The sequence below is a fragment of the Dendrobates tinctorius genome, unplaced genomic scaffold, assembly GCF_039654945.1.
Source record: "Dendrobates tinctorius isolate UK_male_01 unplaced genomic scaffold, ASM3965494v1 ptg000003l, whole genome shotgun sequence".
Lineage (NCBI taxonomy): Eukaryota > Metazoa > Chordata > Amphibia > Anura > Dendrobatidae > Dendrobates > Dendrobates tinctorius.
Genome location: NW_027361671.1, coordinates 89369185 through 89382534, shown reverse-complemented (window position 1 = coordinate 89382534; position 13350 = coordinate 89369185).

Here is a 13350-nt window from a genome sequence, read left to right as displayed (position 1 = left end):
TGTTAAATTGAGGTGTAATCTATAGTGGGCCTGAGATAATAGTTTAGCCTCCTAAAATCTCTAGGGAGATTCAAATTCTCCCCAATACTATATACACCTTGTACCTTCTCATACACCAGCCTATTTCAGCCTGTTAAATTGAGGTGTAATCTATAGTGGGCCTGAGATAATAGTACAGCCTCCTAAAATCTCTAGGGAGATTCAAATTCTCCCCAATACTATATACACCTTGTACCTTGTTTTACAGTACTATATAGCTGGTGGTAGTTTGGGTACATTTTCCACGCCCCCTGAGGAAGCGACATCCTGTGTACGCAAAACGTGCATCAGGGTATTTGACCTGGGTCCGGACGGAACTTCTTGCACATCTATGGGTAATTATTCCTCACTATTCTTACTTTTATGACGCATTGTGTGATGCATATGTAGCGGCATATTACTTTGTGGGTCGGAGGCAGTCATAGCAGTGGAAATGTTAATTTACACATATATAGTACTATATGATTTATATGTAGTGACATAACACTTTGTGATTTAAGGTAGTCACAGTACCTGATTTGTTTATTTATTTATATATAGTGCTACGTAATATATATGTAACAGCATAGTGGTTGATGTGTACTAGGTAGTTATTACACTGTAAATAATTATTTATCTGATCCCACTATATCGTTTGGTACATGTTTTGGAAGGATTGGAGATCTGTACAAATTATCATCATGTGTGTGCACATGTGTCTTTATTTAGTCTGGTCCTGTATCTTCTGGTCATTTTTTTGACCCATGGATTCAGTCACATGATTTATAAATACACCCATGCAATTTGTGATAGATGTATTACGTAACTTTTGTATAATTATTGGTAAATTAATAAAATAATTTTTGATAGATACACTGGTTTCTTTTTGAAGTTATTGGCAACATATACTCTTTGTTTCTCTTTGCTTGCAGTGTTATATTTGAGCCGCCTAACCGCATGGGTATTTGAGATTTATTGCTGGCATTTTCATTTGCAACTATATACACCTTGTACCTTGTTTTACAGTACCATGTAGCTGGTGGTATTTTGGGTACATTTTCCCAAAAATGAGGAAGTATGGTGGAAGAGGCCGTGGAAGTGGGCAGGTGTTGCCAGCTGGTACTGATGGTGGTGGTGGTGCATCCGCTGGTAGTGGCAAAAGCACAATAGCACCTAAGGCAGGAGGTGTTGAGCCTGCGTCATCGTCTGGCTCCACAAGGTCTCAAAGACTCCCTTTTCTGGGAGTAGGTAAACCGCTTTTAAAGCCAGAGCTTCAGGATCAAGTCTTGGCTTACATTGCTGACACAACCTCCAGCTCTATTGCCTCCTCTTCTGAAGTTTCAAAAAATAAAAGCGCTGAGTCATCAGTGGAGGCTCCTGGTCAGGAATAACATCTTTCCTTGTGTCCTTCACCCCTATCAAAAGTGAAGGATATGGCAGGCCACAGTACAGATTACTCCATGGAGCTCTTTTCACATACCATGCCTGGGTTATCAAGTCAAATCGTGAATTCCCCAGTCGAAGATGAATCTGACATGGAGTGTGGGTTGCCAGCCAGGGAAGTGGGGTTAATCGGTACCGGGCCGGTGTCTCAGAGGGATGTGTCATGGTGGTGGTGACCCGGTCCGTGGCCCTGGGTGTTGTGAACTCATTTTCTGGTCTACCAGTTGTGAGTTCTCCTTCCGGGCTCCCTCTGGTGGTAACAGGAGGTAGTGAGGTTGATTTAATTAGTAGAGATCTGCCACCTGATGATGAGGATAACGATTGGATCTCTGGAATCTCAGTCTGGATTTAAGACAGCCGACGCCCTATTCTGGTGCTGGTGATTCCTTCTGGCATTTCAGGTCTTGGTATTCAGCTCTGTTCCAGTCATCTTAAGCTAAGTGTTTCTGCTAATGTTCACACTTGATTTTGTTGGTCTATTCAGTTTTTTGTGTGGTCAGCCAGCCCCGGCTGGGGCTGTGCTGAATTTCCACTCTTATTTATCTGTATTTGCCAATTTGCTTTTTGTCCCTTATTAGATTGGCCTCTTTTTTGCTCTGTCTCAGAATATTTCAGAGTGCTGATATAGCGGGAGAAGTCTAGTGACTTCAGGGTTAATTTTGTTATCAGAAGTGTTGGACATTATTTTTGGTCTGGGGCAGTTAGTTTTCCCCTTTTCTTGCTTTAGGCTTATTTAGTCCTCCGGCTGTGACGAGGCATCTAGATTCATCGTAGGAACGGTCCACGGCTGCTGCTAGTTGTGTGGTTAGGATCAGGGGTCTGCAATCTGCATAGTTACCAACCTCTCTGGTTTTCTGTGACTTAGCTTGTTTAGTTTTCCTCCTCGGTGACCCATTCATAACACCTGGGCGTCCATGCAAAGGGGTGAATAACGTTTATAGGTGAATGATACATGACGCCACCTGTGGTTTCTGATCAGATTGACCAGCGTGCAGTGTCGCTTCTCTGGGACAGATGTTGTGGTGCAGCTAAGATGTAGAAGCCCTGCCCAGGTAGGGCCGTAGTTGCAGGGCAGATGAAAGAGTTGGTAGATGCTGTGCAGTGCAGGATGTAGCAGAGCCGTGCACCAGGCGCAGGAGAAAGATGACAGACACAGTCGTGCAGTTCCTTTACCTGTACTTGGTAAGTGCCGTCCAGGACCCAGAGTACAGATGGAGAAGGAGTTGGTCAGCCTGGAAGCAAATTTGGAATGCTCTCTCTGCAGATAGGTAGTGTGGCCTCCGTTCTAGCGCTTATCTGAGGTACTCGCAGTACTGAGTTCACTGAAGCTCCCCCTGTTGACTTTCTTTTGGAACTTTCTCATGTGGCAGGCAGCCATAGCCTTTTCCTTCTGGCTCACACACGTCGCTGCTGGGGCCTCTGAGCCTTAGTTGGGAACAGAGCATTTACAGCTGCTACTTTCTCCGGTTTCTTCTGCAGGACCGTCAGTGTCCCTACAAACTCGGAGACCGGAATCCGGACCATGCGCTTCAGCTAGGAGTGAGCCTTAACTTTGCTCATCCTCCAGCTCCCCTTCTCACATCCACGCACTTCCCCTTCCCTTCACAGATTGCCCTAACTTACTTCCTCCCGACCACAGAGAGCAGCTCCTCAGCAGTCAGGTTCAGAGGTCTCCCTGCTGGCCTGGAGTGGGAACAGTGTTGTGTGTTGGTTTAACTGCTAGAGAGATCCTTCGTTGCTCCCAAGCATGACATCATGCTCCCTAGGAGGAAGGTAATGCCACTGTGGCGACCGTACTTCTGGGGGCGCCACAAGTGCACTGATGCTCAGCCACTGCTAGGTGATTCTGCTGGTACATTGACCAAGACCACTACATTCCCCTCGCACTCTACACAGCCAGAATCTGACACTGATGAAACTCAGGTTCCCTTTCCTGCATACTATACCACCTTACACGGTGACAAAGAGGAAGGTGCAGATGAAAGTACAGGATCCTTGAGCAGGTGGGGGGGCATACTCATGGGCGATGGCACTGGCACAGGGCCCCTCATAGTATGCAAAAGTGTCTCTGCCGATGGGAGGGCCCTCCACCCGCCGTCAGACACACCGCCATACTATGAGGGGCCCTGTGCCAGTGCTGTCACCAACGAGTGGGCCCCCCCTGCTTGCTCAGGATCACAGCGCTTGCAAAGATGAAATACTTACCTCTCCCTGCTCCACCGCCGTGACGTCTTCCACGTTTCCTGACAGTGACATTCTGGTCAGAGAGCTCGATGACATCACGTCTGTGCACCCTCTGTCTAAACAGTCAAAGTGCAGTGAGATGGAAGATGGGGACGACGAGGAGTCCAGACTTGTACATGGATTCCCTAGCGAGGAGACTTATTTGTTTGCAATGTTGGGACAGCAATTTTTGGGGAGCACTATACTCTGGAGAATGATATATGAGGCCCACCATACACTGGAGCATTCCAAAGGTGGACATCAGACACTGGAGTAGCATTTACAGGGCCCATTATACACTGGAGCATTAGAAATGGGGCCCATTATATATGGAGCATTATTTGGGCCCATAAGACAGTGGAGCTTCATCCATGGGGACCAACATATACTGTAGCATTATGTGGAGCTCATCATATACTGTTTGGAACATTATATGGGACCAATGATTCTGTATGGAGAAATATATGGGCCTCATTACTCTGTATAGCGCACTATGCGGTGGCCATAATACTGTATGGAGTAATATACTGTCCGTTTTTGGAGCTATTGGAGAATTTAAAATGGATATCAGTCATGAGATGTAAGAAGTGAAGTATTTTTCATTGTACTATACTGCTATTTCTCTGCCGTATCAGAGGATTATGAATTGTGGCATGTGTTAAAGGAGCCCAGTGACACTCTTTGTCCCAGGGCCCACGAAAATTTGGAGCCAGCCCTACCCCCCCACTACTTTAGCCAAATAACCCCCAGTTTTCAATGCCTAACTATTATTGTAAAGTAAATTAAGGTTGACAAGCTTAAGTAATAAGAATTGATGTTTTAGGCATTAAAATGGGCACTGTAGGTGTGTTTCCTGTCCTCCACTCACTGCCGACCTTGGTTCCCCATTGACTTGCATTGGGTTTCGTGTTTCAGTCGGCCTTCAACTTTTCACGATAATCGGCCGATTTCGTTCGACCCGACTTTTGAGAAAGTCGGGTTTCATGAAACCCGACTCGACCCGAAAAAAGGCAAAGTCGCTTATCCCTAATTCTAAAGAATATTTTTTCAATATCTAAATGTGAAAAAGCCTGCTGTCACCCACCTTGTCATTTAGTGCTGTGGTGATATGAACCTGTCTGCAGACCTAAGGCACATTTAAAAAAAAGTATAATTTATTCTGTTGCTAGATGTGAAACAGCCTGCTGTATCCCACATTGTTTTGTTGTGGTGGTGATATGAAGCAGCCTGCAGACCTCAAGCACATTAAAATATTTTTTTTTCTGTTGATAAACGTGATATTGCCCGCTATATCCAACCTTTCCATTCAGTGGCGTTGAAATTGTTTTGTGTGCAGACCTGTTGCACGTCAAAATTAATTTATTTTATTTTTGTTACAAATGTGATACAGCAGCCGAGATCTGAGTTTGAAATTGTTTTGAGCCTATCTTCTAGATTATGTACTTCTTTGGCATCCAGTTTCTCTTTTATACCTAGCTTGAGATGCTCATCTGTTACACATATCTTCTGACGAGCATTAAATGCTCTCTGGTAATTGGTGTTGGGTAGATGAGTTATAGCTGTAGGCTGGATCTTGGATCTTGTACATCCCATAGCCACCCTGTTAATGATCCTGTTGTACGTTCCTATTCCCGCCCAAAAAAGTTCTTCTGCTACTAACGTCATACAGTAGGGGGCATGGCACTTTTAAATTGTTTCGAGCATCCACTCAATCTTATTAAGGCCTTATCGACAGGCCCCAAAAAATTCTTCTGTTGCTAACGTCATAAAGTAGGGGACATGTCACTTTGAAATTGTTTGGAGCATCTAGTCAATCTTATACAGGCCTTATCGACAGACCCCCCAAAAAATTCTTCTGCTATTAACGTCATACAGTAGGGGACATGTCACTTTGAAATTGTTTGGAGCATCCACTCAATCTTACAGGCCTTATCAACAGGCCCAAAAAATTTATTCTGTTACTAACGTAATAATAAAAAATTATACGCAGCCTTGAGCGTTTTTTTTGAAGCTTAACAATAGAGATTTATAAATACATCCTCTTATTTCATTTGAACTATTTGTGGTGTGATTAGATCTTTTTATTTTGATTCCTCTTTGGGAAATATTATGTAAAATTCCACATTTATATATTTAAGACAGCATTTTTTAGAATAATCATGCAATAAAAAGTATTTTGATATTACTGTTACCACTTCTTACCTAAATGTACCATATGTTATCTAATTACGTACTACCTTACAATTCCTATGTTTTAATGAATTAATATTGTGTGTAATAAAGATTTGGTCATTATTCTAAATAGAGGTCTCCAGTTTTTTTGATAGGATGATTTAACTATTAGCTAGGAGACATAATACCTTTCTTACCCAATTATCGGATATTTATTTTTTATACCTAGCTTGAGACATGCATCTGTTACACCTACTGTATCTTCTGACAAACAGCAAATGCTCTCTGATAATTGGTGTTGGGTAGATGAGTAATAGTTGTAGGATGGATCCTCGATCTTGTACTTCCCATTGCCACCCTGTTATTGATCCTATTGTACATTCCCATTCCCACCCAAAAAATTCTTCTGCTACTAACTTCAATACAGTAGGGGACATGTCACTTTTAAACTGTTTTGAGCATCCACTCAATCTTATACAGGCCTTATCGACAGGACCCCAAATTTTTTTCTGTTACTAGCATCATACAGTAGGGGACATGTCACTTTTAAATTGTTTGGAGCATCCACTCAATTTTATACAGGACTTATCGACAGGTCCAAAAAAATTCTTCTGTAACTAACGTCATACAGCAGGGGACATATCACTTTTAAATTGTTTGGAGCATCTACACAATCTTATAGAGACCTTATCGACAGGTCCAACAAAATTCTTTTGTTACTAATGTCATACAGCAGGGGACATGTCACTTTTAAATTGTTTGGAGGCTATCTTCTAGATTATGTACATCTTTGGCATCCAATTCATTACCAGCATCTTTTATGCCTAGCTTGAGACATGCATCTGTTACACCTATCTTCTGACAAGCATCAAGCGCTCTCTGGTAATTGACGTTGGGTAGATGAGTAATATTTGTAGGCTGGATCCTGGATCTTGTACTTCCCATAGTCGCTCTGTTATTGATCTTGTTGTACGTTCCCATTCCCACCCAAATAAATTCTTCTGTTACTAGCTTCATACAGTAGTGAACATGTCACTTTTAAAGTGTTTGGAGCATCTCGTCAATGTTATACAGGCCTCATTGATGGGCCAAAAAAAATTGTTCTGCTACTAACGTCATACAGTAGGGGACATGTCACTTTTAAACTGTTTTAGCATCCACTCAATCTCATACTAATCCCAAAAATTAGTTTGTTACTAATGTCATACAGTAGGAGACGTCACTTCGAAATTGTTTGGAGCATGTAGTCATTCTTATACAGGCCTTATCCACAGGCCCTAAAAAATTCTTCTGTAATTAACGTCATATGGCAGGGGACATGTCACTTTTAAATTGTTTGAAGGCTATCTTCTAGATTATGTGCATCTTTGGCATCCAATTTCTCACTGGCATCAAACGCTCTCTGGCAATTGGTGTTGGGTAGATGAGTAATAGTTGAAGGCTGGATCCTGGATCTCGTACTTCTCATAGCCACCAAGCTATTGATACTGTTGTACGTTCCCATTCCTGCCCTAAAAAAAATTCTTCTGTTACTATCGTCAGTAGTACGGGACATATCACTTTGAAATAGTTTGAAGCATCTACTCAATCGTATACAGGCCTTATCAACAGGCCCAAAAAATTCTTCTGTTACTAATGTCATACAGTAGGGACATATCACTTTTAAATTTTTTGGAGCATCTACTCAATTTTATTCAGGCCTTATCGACAGAACCAAAACAAGTCTTTTCATACTAACGTCATACAGTAGGGGACATTTCCCTTTGAAATATTTTTGGAACCTATCTTCAAGATTATGTGCATCTTTGGCATCCAATTTCTCACGGGCATCTTTTATACTTAGCTTGAGACAAGCATCTGTTACACCTATCTTCTGATGAGAATCAAACGCTCTTTTAATAGATAGGGCAGATAATTAATAATTGTAGGCTGGATCTTCCCATAGACGCCTTGTTATTGATTCTGTTGTACGTTTTCATTCCCACCCAAATAAATTCTTCTGTTGCTAACGTCATACAGTAGGGGACATGCCACTTTTATATTGTTTGAGCATCTACTCAATCTTATACAGGTCTTTTCAACAGGTCCAAAAAATTATTTTGTTACTAAAGTCATACAGTAGGGGAGATCTCAGTTTTAAATTGTTTGGAGCACATCTTCTTTGTCATACAGGCCTCATCCACACAGAATTTTTTTTTTCTGTTACTAACTCGATTCAGCACGCCATATTTCACCTTCTCATTTAGTGCCACTGACATTCAGCTGTGCACAGGTGGTGCAGAGTAAAATATCTAATTTTTAGTTGCTAATATTGTGCTCATAGCACACTATCTAAGCAACATGACTGGGAAAAAGCAAGGTCGTGGTGGAAGGGGGATTAGGCTTGGTGTTCGAGGTCTAAATGGGGTAGATGGTGAAAATGATGCCACTTTAATGGTGTCTGCCACTAATTTTTACAAATATGTACACTCTTGGTTGGGTGTTCATTTGCTGGGTTAGCTGTAGTGGAAGATGTGTCAGTCCCTATTACACTATTTCTACTCTCTTGAAATTGATACCACTTTGTTGTTGTCTCCAAATAATATTTTGACATGTATGCACTCATGGTTGGGTCTACATCTGCTGGGTTGGCTGTAGTGGAAGAGATGTCACTCTCCATTATACTATTTTTATTCTGGTGAAATTGTTTGAAATGTGAGCATGCCTGGTTGGGTGTCCAACTATCCATCTGCTGAATTCCTAATAAAAAAAGCCTAGGAGACAGCTTCAACTATAAATCATCCAAAATGAGAAAAAATAGAAGCCAAATCTAAAAATTATCAAATGTTTATTGAGGTAATATTAAAAAATGTTTCTTTTAAATATGAAATGCAATGTATGCATAAAAAATAAGGACACTACAACAGAGAAAAGTACCACGGCACCATAGTGGTAAATAGCATGATAAACTGATGGTAATGAATATCCTAATAGTTGCTGAGAAATGTACATATGCAGGTAAGATATACCAAGAGAGTAACCAGACAAAAAGTTAGGGTTTGCTTCCACATATACAGCAAAAAGTTTTTTCTAGTGAAATAAAGATACCATAACGGTCTTCATGATGTGAACATAGGAATATCAGACCTATGTTGCGCAAAGGTATGTAAACAATGCGTACATAGTAGGTAAACAATGGGTAAATGAAATAGATAACACCAAAAAAGAGAAAACAGGGAAGGAGCAAAAAGATCCAAAAAATACAAAATTTATTTCAATATATTAAAAAACACATCATAGCAGCACTATATAATACATAATGAGATACAGAGCACATATAGGGAGGTAAATACCTCGCCTGAATATTCAAAAGAGCATAGTTGTGAATAAGATGAATTGTACAGGGTCACAGCAGCCAGGTCATAAGCAGCAATGGCGGCAGCATGACTTAAAGTCTCCCTTCAACCTTAATAACTATGTATATCTATGGCATATTCATGGTGACTCTCTCTGTGCTTGTACCTTAAAAATCAACCTATCCATGTTATATAGGGTATTTATCCACTTCCATATGGTGCACAGTGAGGATTTATGTTGTGTGAGCTGATTCTATCTGCACTAAAGCCCCCGTCACACATAACGATCTCGCTAGCGAGATCGCTGCTGAGTCCCAAGTTTTGTGACACTGACCAGCGACCAGCCCCCCTGCCGGTTATCGCTGATCATCCTGGAATGGCCAGGACATTTTTTTGATCACTGACCAGAGCGCTGGTGTAGGGAGCTGGTAACCAAGGTAAACATCAGGTTTCTAAGTGCCGCGCGCTGCTTAGAAACCCGATGTGTACCTTGGTTACCAGCTCCCTGCACCAGCGCGCTAGTAACTAAGGTACACAGTGGGTAAATAAGCGACGTGCGTCGCTTGTTACCCTCCTGTAGCTGATACTGATCGCTGGTGAAGCTGCCTGTTTGGCAGCTCACCAGCGATTATGTAGCGACACTCCAGCGATCCTGACAAGGTCATATCGTTGTCGGGATCGCTGGTGCGTCGCTATGTGTGACGGGTCCATATTATCTATTTCATTTACCCATTGTTTACCTACTATGTACGCATTGTTTACATACCTTTGCACTTGGCACTTTTTTATGGTCTGTTATTCCTATGTTCACATAATGAAGACCGTTATGGTATCTTTATTTCACTAGAAAAAACTTTTTGATGTATATGTGGAAGCAAACACTAACTTTTTGTCTGGTTACTCTCTTGGTATATCTTACCTGCATATGTACATTTCTCAGCAACTATTAGGATATTTATTACCATCAGTTTATCATACTATTTACCACTATGGTGCAGTGGTACTTTTCTCTCTTGTAGTGTCCTCATTTTTTATGCATACATTGCTTTTCATATTTAAAAGAAAAAAAATTTAATAACACCTCAATAAACATTTGATGATTTTTAGATTTGACTTCTGTTTGTTCTCTTTTTGGATGATATCCATCTGCTGAGTTGGGTGTAGTGGAAGTCCTGTCAGTCCCTTTTATACTATTTCTACTGTGGTTAAATTGATGCCAATTTGGCTGTGTCTGCCTCTAATTTTTGGAAATGTGTAAACTCCTGGTTGAGTTTCCTTCATGTGTGTTGCCTGTATCATTAGGCCTCCAAGACTGGCTGTCCTCCACTCTCATTGAGTCAACTACCCGTGTTTCTATTCTTACATTTTTCTGACAATAGTAATTTACAAAACTGATATTTGTGCCATCTGAGTGTGGCTGAGCATCAATTTCAAATGTTTTTTTTATCACTTGTATAGCGCCAATAATTCAACATTCGCTTTACAGACATTACTGCCACTGTCACCATTGGGACTCACAATCGAAATTTACTATCTGTATTTCTTTGAAGTGTGGGTAGAAAGATAAGTACTGGGAGGAAACCCTTACATATACGGTTAGAACATACAAACTCATTGCAGATGCTGTCATTAGTGGGGTTAGAACACAGGACTCCAGCGCTGCAAGGCTGCTAAGGTTTTTGCATTGACGACTCAACATTTCTGTGGTTGGAAGCCTATCACTGTGATGCAAACTGTGTGCATCACTGCTGTCTTGGGGAAAACCACTGTCAAGATTGTCTTCAAGCATATTTTGATACACAGAATGGGCGCATACCTTTTTCAGGAGGGGAGACAACTGGCAAAATGTAGTCAGTCAGCACTACTTCAAATCATAACTATACGGGTAACAATCATGCTGCAAATAGTGCTGCACGAAGGCGCACATGGGTCAGTCTCTTTCATGAGGTCCAACTCCACAGTGTGTTGGTGGTGGGATAATGCTCAAGCTTTCTTCCTCCATTCCATTGTGGCAGTACAGAGGTGGGGGGATTCCCTCTGCAGTGTTGTAGCATCTGTTTCATTAAGGCAGAGGTTGAGGGCACAGGTGGAGACCCTAAAGGAGGTGCAGGAGGCCGAAGCAATGGAGGAAGTATTAGATGCAGAGGTTTGTTCCGCATGCCCTGGGGATTCCAAGAGTTGGTGTCTGGTGACACCTTGCTGTCTAGTGCTTTAAGTCTCCATCCCCTGGTGTGTAGTAGTTTAGTTCCCCAGCTCAAGCTGTTTAGTAGTTTAGTTCTCCAACCCCTGTTGTCTATTAGTTTAGTTCTCCATGTTCTGTTGTGTATTTGTTTAGTTCCGCAATCATAGCTGTTTAGTAGTTTAGTTCTCCAACCCCTGTTGTCTATTAGTTTAGTTATCCATCGTATGGTGTGTAGTGGTTTAGTTCTAAAACTCTAGCTGTTTAGTAGTTCAGTTCTCCAACCCCTGTTGTTTAGTAGTTTAGTTATCCATCTTATGGTGTGTAGTGGTGTATTTTTCCATCCCCAAGCGCCCTGCAAGCCTTGGGGACTGCAAAACTTGTGGAGCAGCCCCTTCCTTGACTGCCCCTGCAGCCACTAAAGTCACCCAGTGCCCAGTCAACTAGCTTTAATTCCCCTGTCCATGCTTGGTCATCCAGATGTCATTGTTGAAATGCACCCTGGCAGACATAGAATCTTATAGGGAACAGGTGATGCGACTTGTTGCTGTAGCGCAGGCACATCTTTCTTAGAGAACTAATGGTGACTAGGCAACTGGTATTGGGGGGACTGCGATGGCCATAAGCAATAAAGACTGCATTTCCGTGGCCAACAGATTGGAGCGGGCTTGCAATAATCACAGAGATCACAGGCCATGAGTCATACAGAAACAAGCGCTGTGATCTTAATAGTGAATAGCTCTCAGCTGGCCCCTATCATCCAGACAATGTCATGATTAGTAGAGTTGAGCGAAACGGGTCGGTCAAATTCATAAGTCGACGACTTTCGCTAAAGTCGGGTTTCATGAAACGAAACCCGAACATAGCATGAGTAGTGTTGAGCTTTCCGATACCGCAAGTATCGGGTATCGGCCGATATTTGCTGTATCGGAATTTCGATACTGACTTCCGATACTTTTTTCATATCGGATACCGGAATCGGAAGTTCCCATAATGCTATCAGCCCGCTCACTTTGATTCAGCCAATGGGATTCCTCAGAAGTGTGAGCACATCCTGTTTGGCATGTACGCATGTTAACTATTGGCATGGATGTGATTGGCTGCTGAAATGATGTCATCATGCACTATAAAAGCCACTGCCGCCGCCATTTCTGGTCACTCTGCTGTGAATTCAGTTAGGGACAGGCTGCTGTTGAAGACTGTGAGGGACAGTTAGAAATAGCGATTCTCAAAACAATATTGTGCTTTACCCAGGCTACATAAACCACCACTGTAGCTTGCTTTTCTCTAGAAGCAGTGTTCACAGCTGTCTGCAAGGGCTGTGTGAGTGCAGCTCACGCTGTGGAGTGGGTCCTGCAGCCACGTCTGGTTGTAGGCCGCCCAGCGTGCCTCACTGCTGCCTCATACATATTTTTCTTTTTGAGCTGCTTATTTTAAAAAAATTCTATCTAGTGTGCTTCCATCCGTATCCATATACGTTGGTTGCAAACACTAGTAGTAGACAGCGGAGCCTTTCTGCAGCCTGTCAGTGCTAGTGCCCACTTAGCTGCACTGTTCACGGCTGTCTGAGAGGTCTCTGACTGTGTGTGAGTGCAGCTCACGCTGAGTAGTGTGTCCTGCAGCTACGTCTGGTTGTAGGCTGCTCAGCGTGCGTCACTGCCTCACACATATATTTCTTTAATTGCAGCTCATTTTTTCTTCTCCTATTAGTGTGCATCCATCCATATCCATCTACATTGGTTGGTTGCAAACACTATATAGGAGTAGATAGAGGAGCCTTTTTTCTGGCTTGTGCCCTTCAGCTGCAGCCAGATTAGTATTTCCCAATTTTTTTGGAGCCTCATCTTTTGCATTGTAGGTTACCTGCCTGCATTGTAATAGCTCCAGAGAGTTCGTGATACTCTGACTTTCAAATCTTTGGTCACATCCTTTTAGTTTTTTTTCCCCCAAAAAAAACAACAAAGCTCACCAAACACTACA